This window comes from Lolium rigidum, chromosome 4 (assembly GCF_022539505.1).
Source record: "Lolium rigidum isolate FL_2022 chromosome 4, APGP_CSIRO_Lrig_0.1, whole genome shotgun sequence".
Taxonomy (NCBI): Eukaryota; Viridiplantae; Streptophyta; class Magnoliopsida; order Poales; family Poaceae; genus Lolium; species Lolium rigidum.
The window spans coordinates 181,832,708-181,839,350 of record NC_061511.1 but is presented as its reverse complement, the minus strand read 5'-3'; positions in this window follow the sequence as shown (position 1 = coordinate 181,839,350).

Here is a 6,643-nt window from a genome sequence, read left to right as displayed (position 1 = left end):
AGAAAAAGGCAAATAGCAGAAATTAGGGGTAAAAAATAATTCCAAGAAAGGAAACTTTTATAGTGCATAGAGGATGACATGCGGGTCCCAGTTAGCAGCAGCGGTATCACCGTTTGAGAGGCGGCAGGGGATCGAAAGAAAAAGGCAAGTGACCAAATTTGAGGTGCCAAAAAAAACTCCAAGAAAAGAAAGTTGATTGCACATAGAGGATGACATGCGGGTCCCATTTAGCAGACAGCGGTCTCAACGTTTCCAAGGCGGCAAGGGATCAAAAGAAAAAGGCAAGTGACCAAATATGAGGTGCCAAAAATAATTCAAGAAAAGAAAGTTTTATAGTGCATAGAGGATGACATGCGGGTCCCATTTAGCAGACAGCGGTATCACCGTTTGAGAGGCGGCAGGGGATCGAAAGAAAAAGGCAAGTGACCAAATATGAGGTGCCAAAAATAATTCAAGAAAAGAAAGTTTTATAGTGCATAGAGGATGACATGCGGGTCCGAGTTAGCAGCAGCGGTATCACCGTTTGAGAGGCGGCAGGGGATCGAAAGAAAAAGGCAAGTGACCAAATTTGAGGTGCCAAAAAAACTCCAAGAAAAGAAAGTTGATTGCACATAGAGGATGACATGCGGGTCCCATTTAGCAGCAGCGGTCTCAACGTTTCCAAGGCGGCAAGGGATCAAAAGAAAAAGGAAGTAGCCAGAAATCGGGGGTCAAAAAAATCCAAGAATAGAAACAATTTTGGTTCATAGAGGATGACATGCGGGACCCATGATCCTGCATCGTAAACGGCTCGATCGGAGAACGTTGAACGAGATGGCGCGATCGAGAAAAAAAACAATGCTAGAGAGGCTGCCATCGGGGCCCTACATCCCTCGGCGGTGCGGATTTGCGTTGACTCGGCCGGCGAACCCGAGAATTCGCGATGCACCACGTCCCGGGCCACCATACGCGACGTTTTGGCCGCTTTCGTCGGGCTAGGTGGCCTCAAAAACGAGAAAAAAAAAGTTTTGACATGCACCACGGAGGGACCAAAATCGTCGGCCATGGTACACCAGCAACCACGGCGCGACTTCAACTTCGTCGGCCATGGCAACTTTTCTTGTAGTGATATCTCTGAAGTTATTAAGTTCTTGCAAAAACTTGCTAGAAGTCCTAATGCTAGTGCTATAAACTTGGCCTTTACAAAACATATTACAAATGCTCTCATTAAAGCTAGGGAAGAGTAATTAAAACTTGAAGCTTCTATCCCTAGGAAGTTGGAAGATGGTTGGGAGCCCATCATTAAAATGAAGGTCAATGATTTTGATTGTAATGCTTTATGTGATCTTGGTGCAAGTATTTCTGTGATGCCTAAGAAACTTTATGATATGCTTGACTTGCCACCTTTGGAATATTGTTACTTGGATGTTAATCTTGCTGATAATTCTATAAAGAAATCTTTGGGGAGAATTAACAATGTTCACATTACGGTTAACAATAACCTTGTCCCCGTTGATTTTGTTGTTTTGGATATTGAATGCAATGCATCTTGTCCTATTGTTTTGGGAAGACCCTTTCTTCGAACCGTTGGTGCTATTATTGATATGAAAGAAGGAAATATTAAGTATCAATTCCCTCTTAAGAAAGGTATGGAACACTTCCCTAGAAAGAGAATGAAGATGCCTTTTGATTCTATTGTTAGAAAAAATTATGATGTTGATGCTTCTTCTCTTGATGTTACTTGATTTGCACTTTCTGCGCCTAGCTGAAAGGCGTTAAAGAAAAGCGCTTATGGGAGACAACCCATTATTTTATTTCTGCAATTTTTGTTTTATATTTGAGTCAAGGTGCTTGTTACTACTGTATAAATACCTTTGTATCTTTATTTTCTTGCATTGTTGTGCCAAGTAAAGTCTTTGATAGAAAAGTTGATACTAGATTTGGATTCCTCCGCCGAAACAGATTTTTAGCTGTCACGAATTTGAGTTGATCTCTCTGTAGGGAACTCGTAAAATGCTGAAAAAAATCATGCGTGATCCTCAGATATGTACGCAACTTTCATTCAACTGGAGCTTTTCCATCTGAGCTTGTTAAGTGCCTCTAAAAAATTCGTCTTTAAGGACTAATCTGTTTTGACAGATTCTGCCTTTTATTTCGCATTACCTCTTTTACTGTGTTGAGTGGATTTCTTTGCTCCATTAAATTTCAGTAGCCTTGGGTAATGTCCAGAAGTGTTGGAAATGATTGTGTCCTTGCTGAACATGTGAATTTTTGATTATGCACTAACCCTCTAATGAGATTGTTTTGAGTTTGGTGTGAAGGAAGTTTTCAAGGATCAAGAGAGGAGGATGATATGATATGATCAAGAAGAGTGAAAAGTCTAAGCTTGGGGATGCCCCCATGGTTCATCCCTGCATATTTCAAGAAGACTCAAGCATCTAAGCTTGGGGATGCCCAAGGCATCCCCTTCTTCATCAAAACTTATCAGGTCACCTCTAGTGAAACTATATATTAATTCCGTCACATCTTATGTGCTTTACTTGGAGCGTCTGTGTGCTTTTATTTTTGTTTATGTTTGAATAAATTCGGATCCTAGCAATCCTTGTGTTGTAGAGAGACACGCTCCGCTTTTTCATTTGAACACTTGTGTTCTTCATTTTATTTTTCATGTTCATGGCGAAAGCTGAAAGCCGCTAAACTTATTGTTATTTGGTTGGAAACAGAAAATGCTTCATATTGTCTGGAATAATTTGATACTTGGCAATTGTTTTGAGCTCTCAAGTAGATCATGTTTAAGCTCTTGCATCATGTAGTTTAAATCTATTAGTGGAGAACTACCGTAGAGCTTGTTGAGATTTGGATTGCATGATTGATCTCTCTAAGGTCTAGATATTTTCTGGTAAAAGTGTTTGAATAACAAGGAAGACAGTGTAGAGTCATATAATGCTTGCAATATGTTCTTGTGTAAGTTTTGTTGTACCGGTTTATAATTGTGTTTGCTTCAAACAACCTTGCTAGCCAAAGCCTTGTACTGAGAGGGAATGCTTCTCGTGCATCCAAAACCTTGAGCCAAAAACTATGCCATTTGTGTCCACCATAACTACCTACTATGTAGTATTTTTCTGCCATTCCAAAGTAAATTGCTTGTGTGCTACCTTTAAAAAATTCATTCCTTGTCTAGCTCATGGGAAAGTAGCCTAAAAAACTATTGTGGTAATGAATATGTCGCTTATGTATCTTAGTTCTTATAAGTTGCTTGTTGAGCGGTAAGCATGTTTCTGGGGACGCCATCAACTTGTCACACCTTTGTTGAATATCATGTGAGTTGCTATTTATGTTCGTCTTGTCTGAAGTAAGGGAGATTTGCCATGAGTTAAATGGTTTGAGTATGCATGTTGTTAGAGAAGAACATTGGGCCGCCAACCAAAGCCATGTATCATGGTGGAAGTTTCAGCTTGGACACTAATCCTCGGAATCTCTTATGAGAATATTATCGTTGTTGAATGCTTAAAGCATAAAAGAGGAGTCCATTATCTCGTTTTCTATGTTGTCCCGGTATGGATGTCCTCAAGTTGAGATCTATCAAAATCGAGAAATCAAATGCGATTTATCTCCTTGGACCTTTGTACAGTGTGGCATAGAGGTACCCCTTTGTGACACTTGGTTGAAACATATGTCATGCAATGATAATCCATGGAAGTCCGAGCTAATTAGGACAAGGTGCGGGCACTATTAGTATTCGATGCATGAGGCTTGCAACTTATAGGAGGTTTTATGCATAACACATATGAATTATTACTACCGTTGACACAATTATTTCCATGTTTTCAAAATAAAAAGCTCTAGCACATGAGTAATCCTCGCTTCCTCTCGCGAAGGGCCTTTCTTTTACTTTATGTTGAGTCGGTTTACCTACTTCTTTCCATCTTAGAAGCAAACACTTGTGTCAACCGTGTGCATTGATTCTTACATGCTTACTTATTGCACTTATTATATTACTTTGTGTTGACAATTATCCATGAGATATACATGTTGAAAGTTGAAAGCAATTGCTGAAACTTAAATCTTCCTTTGTGTTGCTTCAAGACCTCTTATTAAGAATCTATTGCTTTATGAGTTAACTCTTATGCAAGAGATTTTGATGCTTGTCTTGAAAGTACTATTCATGAAAAGTCTTTGCTATATGATTCAGTTGTTTAGTCATTATCTTTTTGTTAGCAAAACTATAGACCATTGCTTTGGATCATTTCATTCATCTCATATGCTTTACAAATAGTGTTGATCAAGATTGTGTTGGTAGCATGTCACTTCAGAAATTATTCTTTTTATCGTTTACCTACTCGAGGGCGAGTAGGAACTAAGCTTGGGGATGCTTGATACGTCTCCAACGTATCTATAATTTCTTATGTTCCATGCTTGTTTTATGACAATACCTACATGTTTTACTCACACTTTATAATATTTTTATGCATTTTCCGGGACTAACCTATTAACAAGATGTCGTAGTGCCAGTTCCTGTTTTCTGCTGTTTTTGATTTCAGAAAAGTTAGTTTCCGAATATTCTCGGAATTGGACGAAACAAAAGCCCACGGCCTTATTTTCCACGGAAGGTTCCAGAAGTCCGAAGGAGAGTTGAAGAGGGGCCACGAGGCGGCCACCCCACATGGCGGCGCGGTGGGGCCCCTGGCCGCGCCGGCCTATGGGGTGGGCCCCTCGGGCGCCCCCCGACTCTGCCCCTTCGCCTATATAATCCTCCCGACGCGAAAACCCTATCACCGAGAGCCACGATACGAGAATAGTTCCAGAGATGCCGCCGCCGTCAACCCTACCTCGGGGGGGTCAGAAGATCGCCTCCGGCACCCTGCCGGAGAGGGGAATCATCACCGGAGGGCTCTACATCACCATGCCCGCCTCCGGACTGATGCGTGAGTAGTTCCTCCTTGGACTACGGGTCCATAGCAGTAGCTAGATGGTTGTCTTCTCCTCTTGTGCTATCATGTTTAGATCTTGTGAGCTGCCTATCATGATCAAAATCATCTATTTGTAATGCTACATGTTGTGTTTGTTGGGATCCGATGAATATGGAATACTATGTCAAGTTGATTATTGATCTATCATATATGTTATTTATGTTCTTGCATGCTCTCCGTTGCTAGTAGAGGCTCTGGCCAAGTTGATACTTGTGACTCCAAGAGGGAGTATTTATGCTCGATAGTGGGTTCATGTCTCCATTGAATCGGGGGGAGTGACAGCAACCCCTAAGGTTGTGGATGTGCTGTTGCCACTAGGGATAAAACATCAATGCTTTGTCTAAGGATATTTGTATTGTTTACATTACGCACAGTACTTAATGCAATTGTCTGTTGTTTGCAACTTAATACCGGAAGGGGTGCGGATGCTAACCTCGAAGGTGGACTTTTTAGGCATAGATGCATGCTCGGATGGCGGTCTATGTTCTTTGTCGTAATGCCCTAAGTAAATCTCATAGTAGTCATCATGATATGTATATGCTTCTCTATTTGTCAATTGCCCAACCGTAATTTGTTCACCCAACATGCTATTTATCTTATTGGAGAGACACCACTAGTGAACTGTGGACCCCGGTCCATTCTTTTACATCTGAAATACAACCTACTGCAATCATTGTTCTCTTTTGTTTTCTGCAAGCAAACATAATTCTCCACACCATACGTTTAATCCTTTGTTTTCAGCAAGCCGGTGAGATTGACAACCTCACTATTAAGTTGGGGCAAAGTAGTTTGATTGTGTTGTGCAGGTTCCACGTTGGCGCCGGAATCACTGGTGTTGCGCCGCACTACACTCCTTCACCAACAACCTTCATGTGGCCTTCATCTCCTACTGGTTCGATAACCTTGGTTTCTTACTGAGGGAAAACTCGCTGCTGTGCTCATCATACCTTCCTCTTGGGGTTCCCAACGGACGTGTGCTTTACCGTCACAAGCAGCTACTTTTCTGGCGCTGTTACACCCCAGGGATTTCTAACTCCCTACACGCCAGCAAGACTCAGCAGACCGACGCCGGTGAAGATCGGAGGGGGAAACGCCGCCGAAATCGCCTCCGATGGACTCCACCACCCTCCGGTGAAGGCATCAACACCATCTTCATCATCATCTACAGTAGCACCATCTTCATCTACCCATTGTAATCACTTGGCAAACATGATGTGTGAGGGAATCTATCGTTTTCACATGATGTATTGTACATCTATGTCTTTGTTTGAGTAGTGAATTTTCATGGCAATTGTAAGATACTTTGTGATGGTTGCATATAAGTATTTGTTATATTCTATGATGATCTTTTGTACTGGTATATGAGTGCACACATATATCGAGGGATGCATAAGGTTGTCACCGTTGCATGTTGATAGGGAGAGGGACATCGGGAGCTGACAGAAACCTTGTATTAATCATGATTAATCAAACGGGGGGTATTTATGAGGACCTTTAAACTTACAATGGTGGTTAGACTTCATGTCTTAATAATTTTCTTGTTTGCTCTTAACTGGTCTTGGGATCAATCACTAGGGGTGTATTTACGCGTTGTTGATCCATTAATCAAATAAATTAGGTCGTAAGATCCTCGAATCAAGAATTTCATTATATCCCTCCCTTGTACCGTTTTTTTATCCGATATATTTCATAAG